Raw genomic sequence first — 12,054 nt, forward strand, 5'->3', positions numbered from 1 at the left:
TTCATAACAAAACTATGCTTAAAATAAAATAAATTGTTTGGAAAAAAAAAAAAAACAGTTTGATTCAGAGAATTATTTACCCGAATCTATAAAGCTGCCACCATACTACTTCTCATATGCATGCTATTGAAAGCAATTGAACATTTGAGTGCAGGGGAAGACAGCCAGATTATCATGATAAAGAGACAGGGTCTGCCTTTGCAGATATGTCACACACCTTTCGTCTCTGTTAATATAATAATACCGCTTTCACATTGCAAATGCCGGGTCGCATCCCATGCGATTCGATCATCGGGATCGAATAGTAAGCCTAGTCGACCATGTGTACACACCATTACAGTAAAGTAGTTTGAGTGTTATCAGGAGGGTCGACAAAATGATAGTCGGAGAAACTATTTTAAAATCTTTAAAAAAAAGAGAGACTGGTTGTCGGTTGAGCTGTCTTTGAGAAGTCAGGATACATGTTCCCTATTTGTATGGGTAATGTAATGTGAGTACTATAGGCTCTACACACAAAGACACTGTTTGAAGTATGGTATTTGGCAAAGGGGGTGAAGAAAATTTAAGTAATTGCTAAGGGAACACACATTTGGTTCCCCCAGCACACACTGTGATTCAGTAACCAGACGTAAATCTACTTGATAATAGAATTAAGACATCTTGTTTACATATATTTGTAAATATATGGGAAGCCCACAAGCCAATAGTCAAGGCATCTCTGGATCCCTATTGCTATATCTAGGATCAGGGTGCGGCATTGAACATTTGCCAGTATATATGTCCAAACTCTATGGGTTGTAGGTCAGTGTCTTGCAAAGAATTATACAATGAACAAAGCACAGATGAAATTGTGATACCAGATAACAATTACTGCCACAGCATCACCGATTAGCTGAAGTGGCTTAGGGTCACACCCCTGCTTCTGCCTAATAATGCTATTCCCTCGTCTCTTCAAATATTTGCCAGAAAATCTGAGGTGAAATACAGTGATTGGTAGAATAATACTTGCGTCAGTATATTATCTGTGTATGCTGCTCCCACTGGATAAACTGCAGGCATCAGTGTGTCATGTGTAATGCTTCGAAATATTAAGACGATTTGGCTGCATATAAACTGGGAGTTAAACATTCTAGACTTAAGCACCAAAATACATGAAAACAAAAAGCATTGTAGCAAACAAGAAAAAAACATATTTGGCTGTCTACACGCATTTTAAATAACTATTTCAACGGGAATACATGGAGGGGTATTCAATGCCGCAGCGAGCGGCCGGCGAGGGGGTTAAACAGCGAGGATTGCTGAAAACCAGCGATCCTCGCTGTTTAACCCCCGCGCCGGCCGCTCGCTCTATTCAACATACTGGGGAAATCCTCGCCGTCACAGGACGGCGAGAATTCCCCAAAACAGTGAGACCCGCGGCTGCTGCAGAAAACTCGCAGTTTTTAGCCGCGAGTCTCGCTGCTTCTGGAGCCGCATCCGCCAATTCCCCCTCGCTCAAAAAACGGAGCGAGGGGGAATTGGCGGATGCGGAGGCTGTGTTGAATGCTGTCAGGGTGAGTGGTGACAGCGAGCAGGAAGACCTGCTCGCTGTCACCACTCGCAAACAGCATTGAATACCTGCAATTGTAACTGCCTTTTGACTGTCTGTAAATACCCTGTTTGTTGTATCACGGTCTCCTTTTGTAAAGCGCAATGGAATATACTGCGCTATATAATGCTGCTTTCACATTGCACAACCTGCTCTGACCCGGTTTTTTAAACGTTTCTTTAACAGAGTCAGAGCAAGTTTAACCCCCTTCACATTGCATGTTGTAAACGGTATATTACTGGTTAATTACCGTTTTTGTACCTTTCACATTGAACCCGTTGTGAAGGGTACACGGTAATTAACCAGTAATATGCCACCCCTCCCCTGGTACTGTCATGTGCACCCACTCCCCTGATGATGTGTGGAGGGGAGCGCTCCCGGAGCGGCCACATGCTCTAGTCCCCCCAGCTCCCGGGCCGCCGTCACCCACACCTCTCTGACCGGCCGGACATCACCTCCCTGGCCAAGCCGGCCGCAGGCAGGGGAACCGGCTGTTCGCCGCGGGGGAGCCTTTTCAGGCGGACTTCCCCTCTGAGACCCCGGCCGTCGCTGGGCCCAGGAACGCTGTTGTCTTCCTGCTGTCTCCCCAGCAATAGAGGTACCTGTGGAGGGTATGTGAGATGCCGCGGTTCCAGGGGAAGGGGGGGATCCATCTTGCAAGGTGCGAGGGGGGGCGCGAGTTCCCACTGGCCAAGTACCAGGGGAGGGTCCAGTGTGTAGGGTCCAAAATACCGGTTCAGACCTGTTCACACTGCAGAAATAAAGGGTCTGAACCGTGTAGGACCCTTCTTTTTAAACGTTTTGAATTACCGGTTCTCTTGAACCGGTAATTTAAAACTGGCACTTTCACACTGCATCTATAACCGTTTTGAAACGGTTAAAAATCGGCAATTTACCGTGTTATAGCTGCAGTGTGAAAGGGGTATAAGAAACGGTTAATAAATAAACTGCAACTCAAAAGTATTTACATCATGTGTGTTAGCATGTGCTTGGCTCTAGGGAAATACCTTCATATAAGCGTAACAATTTCCTGCTTTGTCACCGATGAATAATAAAAAAAGCACAGATCTTATGCTTTGTGATCACTATGTAGGGCGGCGTGGCAAGAATGGGGCGGATGGAGCTGCAGCTCATAGAAATAGGCTCATCATCTTGATAGCATGATGATCACTAGCTGGCCACACATCTTTAGGTATTAAAATGTAATTTCTATTTTCCACATGCCTACATGGCACCTCCTTTACTTCTCCTAATAGCCTCTTGAAGATTTACAGCTCTAGGCCCAAGAGGCCCTTAAACCGGCCCAGGGCATAGGTATTATTGTCCCACGTGTACAAATTCCTAAGGTAAATGCCAGATTTGTGTAGGGTAATGGTGCCCACACACAGTGCGATGGTTGGATGCGTTTTGAACTCTTTAATTCAGAATGCAATGCTTTTAGATCACATCTCACGTGTTTTTTTTTTTTTTTTGCTTGCGATGTGCGCTCTCAAATCACATGCTGTTTTAGCATATCACATATGATTTGAACTAGATGCAATGGGCCAGATGTATCAAGCTCCTACCTGCCACGTCACAGGCTGGGTTTGAAAAATAACAGGCAGGAGCTGATTGGCTGGCGGTTTATCACTCTCCATTTTATCACTTTTTGAAGCTTGATACATCTGGCCCAATATGAGCTAGTACAAAACGCACACAGCACAAAACGTACCATGTGTGGGCACCTTTAGTGCTGATAGTACTGAAACCACAGGTGTATATGGTAATGATTGTCTATTCTGTGGGACATTGTCAGCGTGTGCCACACACAAAGATTTGCATGCCTTTACTGAGGAAGGGAGGGGTTTGAGGTTTTATTTTCTTATGCGTATTTATTTTTATTTTTTTAAATGCAACATATTAAGCAGCACTGTAGTCCCCGCTATATTAGAGATTACACTGTAAATGCTCTAACAAGTTGGTTTTTTTTGCAGAAGTCAATTATGCTTCCTTAGACAGCTGGCGGAAACTAAGAAATGGAGGAAATTGCACACAAGCAGCTCTGCAACTCTGCCGGCCAAAATGCCAATGCAGCAGGTGGTGTCTAGGATATAAAAAAAAAAACTCTTACATTGCATTATCTTACAGTGTCTGTAGATGCCGCCATTGATAACCATCTTGACACACCTTAAGGCTTACACAGCTGGGCCAGTTCATGGCAGCTTGTGAGGAAAGTGTGGTTTTATTCCAATTTTTTATTTAATATAAAGAGAAATGAGTGCACTACTGAACACAAAAAATGCTATACCTAGTAAAAAAAATATTTTGTCATCAGACTTTCACAACTCTGACCAGTCATTAATTAAATGGTAACAACATTTACACATGTGCTCACATACTGCCACTTGCGGCTAATGCTAACACAGGGCGGGAATCACAGGATCTGTAAACCATGAAATCTAAAGGGGCAAACAGATAGGAGATTTTTGGCTATTTTCTGCGCAATATGTCTAGTTAGTGATGTCAATGCGTGTCCCACACTGCATGTTTATATCTTTAGTGCATGCAGTAAGAATCTAGTTAGATTGCTTAGTAGGGTTTTTTCTTTTTGCATAGCACACTATGGGCCTAATTCTAGTTCACTCTTTCTGACAAAATCCTTCTAAGATGGACAAAACCATGTGCACTGCAGGTGAAGCAGATGTTACTTGTGCAGAGAGAATTAGATTTGAGTGGGGTTTTACTTCAAAGTGAGATCTATATTGCAGTGTAAGAATAAAGCAGCCAGTATTTACCCTGCACAGAAACAAAATAACTCACCCAAATCTAATTCTCTCTGCACAAGTAACATCTTCCCCCCTGCAGTGCACATGGTTTTGTCCTTCTAAGAAGGATTTTGTCAGAAAGTGAACTAGAATAAGGCCCTATGCGTGTGCATGGGCGATCTAGACACCAAGAAGCTCAAGGGAAATGGCCTAGCCTAAATCACACATCGTTAAGCACAAATCTCAACGTGTGTATGGGCCTTAAGTCAATGATTTATGGCATCTACATATAAACTGAAGCTTATCTATCTATGGGGTTTATTCTAGTTCATTCTTTCTGACAAAATCCTTCTTAGATGGACAAAACCATGTGCACTGCAGGGGGGCAGATGTAACATGTGCAGATAGCATTAGATTTGGGTGAGTTATTTTGTTTCTGTGCAGGGAAAATACTGACTGCTTTATTTTACACTGCAATATAGATCTCACTTTGAAGAAAAAACCCACCCAAATCTAATTCTCTCTGCACAAGTTACATCTACCCCACCCGCAGTGCACATGGTTTTGTCCATCTAAGAAGGATTTTGTCAGAAAGAATGAACTAGAATAACCCCCTATATGACAAAATAAAATGAGAAGAAAAATAAAGAAGAAAAGTCCATAACTGTTTGGATATAGTTCTCAAAATTGTATTTTCAGTACTACCATACTGTATTTCAAATCATTTTTATAAACAAATATGATGTTTAGGCCACAAATATCACCCAAGATCATAAAATATATGAACCTAGTCATATTTAGTAATTTGATTGTTTCACCTCCCAGAAAAGATGCATTATCTGGGATTAAATAGGCTTAACCTGTATTTATGAAATGGCTTCCAGTTCTATTTTTATTTCAGGATTAAATTTCAGTATACTATTAATTCTATCTCCCAAAAGTAGAACCAAAAAATGGTATACCATTATCTACAACAAAGGAGAGAAAAGGACTTGCAAGTAAAAATAACGTAACAGCTAAAAATGTCTCACTTCAGTGAGAACATTAGCAAAGCATTAACAAGACAACCATTGCCAGCTTTCCAACAGGAATGAAAACGGAGAGCCAGTGACACCTTTTACATGGACAAGAGTGCGACCTAGATTCTTCAGCAGTAGCAATGGTTAATCATCCCCTGAGCAAAAGAAACCTACACAATAACCTGCACATTTAACAGTTTGTTTATTTGTAACAGGTTTAAAGAGCTCTTTAACAATTAAAACTGATAATTATATGGAAAAAGTGTAACAGAAAGATGCAGAACAACACTGATCAGTTCCAAGAAAAGAATATTCTAGAGGGAATTGTTACAGGTTCCAGCCAAAAAACGATTGCTTATTTGGTTTGTTTATTTTGACATCTGGCCAACCTGTGGCTCTCTAGTGGTTGTGAAACTAAACATCCCAGCATGCCCTGCCACAGTGTTAGCTTTACTAAATAGCATAATTGTAGCGGGGCATGCTGGGATGTGTAGTTTCACTACAGCTGGCGATCCACAGGTTGACCAGGCCTGTATTAAACAGTGTGTACAGTGGGATAGGCAAACTAAGTACATGATCCATCATATTCCAGAGATTATCAGATTACCTGTATATGCACTAAGCAATTATAATTCCTATATGAACAATAAAATTCCCTAAAGTTTGTTACGTTTTCTTTCTTTAGCATTTTTTTTTTTTTTATACAATGACTGTACACCAGTGGTGGCTCGTACCTTTTGGGGGGAGGGGGGCTGCCTCTGGCCTAAGCCGCCGTGGGCATCCCGCAATGTTGGCACCCCCCCTGTTGTTGCCACTGCCTCTCCTCCTCCCTGCAGAGTTCCCAGTGTCTGTGCTATGATGACAGGCACCGGGACTGGCACATGCGCAGTACAAACCTCTGTACTGCGCATGTGACCAGCTTCTATGGGTTGCTTTGGCAACAGCCCATAGAAGGGGAATCATGGTCCCGGCTCCTGTATTATACAGATGACAGGGACCGGCGCATGCGCAATCTCTGGATTTTGCTCGGCAACCCAATGGGACTGCCTTGGTGACTGGCAGGTCGGACTTTTAATAGGAAGTCACTGCCAGTCACAGTAAAGCCAGTGCAGTCTCACAGAGTGGCGGATTTTACCTGGGGGGGGGGGGCTGCAGCCCTTCAGCCCATAGGTAAAAACCGACACTGCTGTACACCCTGCATCTGCTATATGGCATCAGCTGCGGACAGATAAACATTGGGCCTAATTCAGATCTGACCATAGCACAAATTTGTTCTCAAAATGGACAAAATCTTGTGCACTGCAGGTGGGGCAATATTTCATGTGCGGAGAGTTAAGGTGTATACGCACTGGCCGATAGATCGTCATTTTGATTGAAAGGCTGATATATCGATATATAAAATCAACTCCACGACGACGTGGATAGTAGGGGTATGAAAAGGTCAGAGGACGCATTCTGCTGCGCTCGCCACGCTTCGGGTTGGCATTCAGAGTGGGGGTGGCGTTAACAATGGGGGTGCATTTAACATTGTAAGCACCCATCAGGGTGCCTGTACAATAAAAAAACTCGGGTCTGATTGCAGAGCATGCGATCCGATCGATACGATGGCATAAGATGAAAATCGTGGGCACCGTGCTAGGAAACAAGTACCAATAATTCTATTATACCAGCAGAGGTTCCCAAACCTGGTCTTCAAGGCCCCCGAACGGTCCAGGTTTTAAGTATATCCATGGCTCAGCAGCGATAGTTAAATCATATTGACTAAGCTACTACTTAAGTCACCTGTGACCAAGCATAGAGATTATTAAAACCTGGATCATTACGGTGCTTTGTGGACCACATTTGGGAACCTCTGCTACAGTCATACAGCAAGTCCTACAGCTTATTGAAACCCCCAACTCAAAATTCACACATAATTGATTTAATGATATATATGCGGTGAACTAGGAAAAACTGACTACAATACCACGGAAACACCAAAACATGCAATTCCTACTGTGTTTAGATTTGAAGCATATCTGGTTGTGGCTAGTTCCTCTTCACTGAATGTAGTTTTGACCACGTGCCCAACACTACATACCATGTTGCTGTGGCAGCAGCAAGGACAGTGGAGCAAAATTGTCTTTATCCACACCACCATCAATTTGCCACAAGCAGCAAAGCATGGCAAGCGCGCAAGGGTACATCGTGTGTCCTGTTGCCTACTTTCATGCTCCCCCTGCCAGGTGATAGGATATATCACATCGGACAAAAACATTTACTGTAGAGCAGGGGTGGCCAAACCGGTCCTCAAAATCTACTAACTGTCCATGTTTTCCAAATCACCTTGCTGGTGCACAGCTGGAGTTATTAACGTTACATTTGCAAACATGCTGCAGTCATTCCTATTAGAGATCCACACGTTGCCTGAAATACACGAACTGTTGGTAGATCTTGAGGACAGGTTTGGCCACCCCTGCTGTAGAGGATATAGATCCAACCATAAATTTATACGTTGCCGTTAGTCATACAGGAAGTAAACAAATTGCATGGATACAGCTACAAGTGCAAACTCCAACAGTCCATTGTGAGCTCCGGCCACCTTCCATCTCCTATAAATGCTTTGTGAACTGCCCATATACTCACTAGTGAACCGTCTGTGATCTATAGTTTCTAAATTAGTGTTCCCATTAGTGTAAGGAGCGGAGTGAGGAGGGCATATTTTAATTTTGAAGGGCAAATTTGAAATACACTCCACACTGAGTGAACACTATAAACTGGCTAATAGACAATGTTGTTAACTTTAATTCTGGTGAACAAGAGGTTCAGTGATTGACTTTATTTGCATAAAAACCTTGCAAAAATGTTTATGCCTGTTCATTCCTGACACAACTGCCTCTGCTATTGCACCTCGTCTGCTCCCCAGTCTACAATACCTGGCACAAGCCTCCTGTGGAATAGATAGAACAATAATTGAGAACAGGTGTGCGATTAGAGCACAGTGCAGCTACAATCAGAGCATAAGTGAGCAAACATCCACAATGCTCAGTGATAACGGAAAGTAAACAAATATACATACAAATAGCGCTTAAGTGGTGTCGACAAAATGAGACGTAATGAGCCCCAAACAAGGAGAATATCATCCAAGTAGGATTTCCTTGCAGTCCTCCAATACAGCAGTAGCTAAACACTTTGCAATTCCAAACGTTGCAGCAATATGGATCTATAGGAAAACAATCTGCCAAATCACATGACCAACAGGATATCATATGCAGGGAGATGTGAAGAAACCTAGTAACAAACCAAAATGTTATATTAATAACCTTTCAGTTTTGGAGATCTCATCATCTGTATTAAAACCTTAGGTGCCCCATATACGGTACAATTGCTCAGTGCGATGAGATGCGCGCTCCGGCACACAGACTTTATCCTTTGGTCTCTTCCAGTGGTCATTGGCTGCCAACCATCATGATGAACATATGCTTATCTAATGTTCTCCGGTCTTTCATTTCCACTTTTCTCAACCTTCTTAAGCTGCCCATACATGGTCCGTTTAACAGATCCGTTTGGGACCTAAACAGCACACATCGGATCGGATTGCATCCCTAGTGCAGGCACTGCGATCCGATGTGTACCTAGTACAAAAAGTATGTGCAGCACATACTTTTTGTACCGTACTATGTGATGCGCGGGAGCGCGCATCGCATAGCACAGAACAGATGCCGGCGAACGGCTCCGTGTATGGGCAGCTTTACTATTAAAACCATACTCAGCTTTTCTATTGGTTACTGTACGCAAATCCATATCTATACATACAGAAAACCACTGCACTCGCCATTTCCAGGTTGGGGCGCAGTGGCCTATGACCACGTGCTCAAATAAAGAAACTGGGGGGGGGGGTACAACACTCACCATAATAAACTAACTCACCTTAATGCACAAATAATCAAATAAATAATGGGGTTTAAGTTCATGAATTCATCAATGCAATTAAGCTTGCAGCCCATCGCCAAGAGACCTTATTTGACTGTCCTACTCTAACAACCAGACTCTTAAAGAACCTGGCAACGAAGCTCCCCCAGGTCCCCGCCGCCTCGTTCCGACTCTTTTCTCCCCCTCCCCGCAACCCCCCCCCCCCCTAACCCTGCCCGTCTGCCTGAAGCGGAGATGGGCAGGGTTCCAGCGCCCAGCCACCGAGAGACTGGGACGCACGTCAAAATTTCATGGCGTCCCTGTCCGCCGGCGCTCGCCAGAGAGGGCATTCTGGCGGGCGCCTGACAAGGACAAGGGACGCTCCCATCTGTAAGCCAGGCATGTCCAAACTATGGCCCTCCAGTTGTGAAACTACAAGTTCCATCATGCCTTGCCACAGTTTTGCTATTAGGGAATGCTAAAAATATGGGAAGGCATTCTGGGATGTGTAGTTTCACAACAGCTGGAGGGCCATTGTTTGTGCATGCATGATGTGTAGGCACTATAAATGCAAAAACAGTTAATAAAAACCACTTGTCTGTCATTTTAGATACTTCTGTCTACACCTGTTAGTAAAATTATACAGACGTAAAGAGCAAATTCCAGATGCCAGACAGCTATCAGTTCTAAATATACACTCCAAACGCATTTTATTTTGGCCAATATGCATAAGTATTCCCTGATTCTAATAAACATGAGGTTCTCGCAAGAACTGCTTAAATTTTTTCTACACCTGTTGTGAAATACTAATATATATGAAAGAGTGTGCACTTAATGTTGCTAGCATAAAGGGGAAGAGGAAATACAGCCATCTGTCTGTGCAAGATTAAGGGGACTGCATACACATACAGTATATACACACCCACACCTTGCTAACCAATACTTTTCACACCTTTCGCAATTGAGTCCTATTTGAACTCCAGATGAAAAATAAAAAGGTTCTGAAGTTGAAATGCTCTCCTAATAAGACAATACAGTAGAATTTATCCATGGTGATAAAAACATAGGAGCTTCAGAATTTAACAACTGTGGATTCTCAATTTCAGCCATTTTTCACGCCAAATGATCTGTTATTTATTAACTCACAGAATCCAGGAAAAGTTCCTGGACCATCTGTTATTGCACCCGATAACAGGCTAGTTATTGTCTATTGCTGTGTACACACTGATACAATCTGCATAAGATCCAGATAAGATTTTGACTATATAGTCAAAATCTTATCTGGATCTCATGCAGATTGTATGGGTTTTATCCCAAGCGATCCAGATGCGTTCAAGATGCGCGCTCCCATATCTTAACCAGAAAGTCTTGGCTGCCCTGTCTATATAGTGCAGATCTGCACTATATAGTCTAAATTGAATGCAGATAGTGTAAATTGTATGCAGATAGTCTAAATTGTAATCACATCTGGATCTTATGAAGATTGTATCAGTGTGTACACAGCATATCTCTTTTTGAGTCTGCTCAGATCCTTAAAGAAATATATGTTAATTGGGCTGCGTAGTAGCTGGCTTCGTAGTCAGCTGCAGGTTGACTATGTAGCCATAAGAGTGATCACTTAGCCCGCATTAAACTACTGCAGCTAATTAAATTCACATGCGCCGCCGCCGCCCCCCCCCCCCCACCCCCCCCCCACAGGTGCTTTACAGATATGTCATTCGTCCCTTGTCCTTTGGAGATTACAGTTTACATACACACTAAAAAAGTTAATTTTGTAGGTTATTAAAACGTTCTCCACAAAAATGAAGAACATAAAAACTCTACAGATAGGAAATTAATACAAAAATACAGTGCAGCGAAGCAGCAATGCTAGCTGCTGGCCCACCATGCTTCTGCAAAATAAATGATCTAATGTACTTGGGGAACAACATTCTCCATTTAATGTATTGCCTGAAAAACACACACTTATTTGTAACCTGTAAGGTTTTTAGAACAGAGTACAATATTCAACATGACTAATGCACCACAGCCTTATGGGTTTGTTTCTTATAAAAGACCTCAACTTCCTTATTTCTCAGAACACGAAGATTTATCACATCTTGATGAAAGTACCAAACATTAAGCTTCTGTCATTTTTCTACCACTGCATGTAAATTGACAGAAGATAATTGGTTTACACTTTTGCTCTCACCAAGATTTGATGAATACCTCCATTGTTCCATACTTGTATATTTTTGGATTGTGGGAGTAAACCCATGCAAGCACATGGAGAATATATAAACTCCACACAGTTAGGGCTATGGTGGGGATCAGACCCATGATCTCAGCACTATGAGGCAGTAATGCTAACCATTACAACGTCCGAGTTGCCCCACATAGCATGCCATTAACAATGTGAAATCAGCAAAATCCCTAGTTGAAGTGCACAGTATTGGATAAATGATAATGATGTCAGGTAGAACCATATTTCTATACAATGGTATAGAAATAGGGTATTCAATGCTGCAGCGAGCGGCCGGCGAGGGGGTTAAACAGCGAGGATTGCAGAAAACCAGCGATCCTCGCTGTTTAACCCCCGCGTCGGCCGCTCGCTCTATTCAACCTTCTGGGGAAATCCTCGCTGTCACAGGACGGCGAGAATTCCCCAAAACAGCGAGACCCGCGGCTACTGCAGAAAACTCGCAGTTTTTAGCCGCGAGTCTCGCTGCTTCTGGAGCCGCATACGCCAATTCTCCCTCGCTCAAAAAACGGAGCGAGGGGGAATTGGCATATGCGGAGGGTGTGTTGAATGCTGTCAGGGTGAGTGGTGACA

The 12,054-nt window shown here is 43.0% G+C and overlaps 1 protein-coding gene across 1 annotated transcript in view; it reads right to left on the reverse strand.

The window, feature by feature from the left end:
• Nucleotides 1–12,054, reverse strand: part of LOC146080266 (solute carrier family 71 member 1-like) — a 53,551-nt gene that overhangs the window by 40,060 nt on the left and 1,437 nt on the right. The gene's annotated exons all lie outside the window — the stretch shown is intronic.

Source organism: Crinia signifera, chromosome 1 (genome assembly GCF_055691185.1).
Source record: "Crinia signifera chromosome 1, ASM5569118v1, whole genome shotgun sequence".
NCBI lineage: Eukaryota > Metazoa > Chordata > Amphibia > Anura > Myobatrachidae > Crinia > Crinia signifera.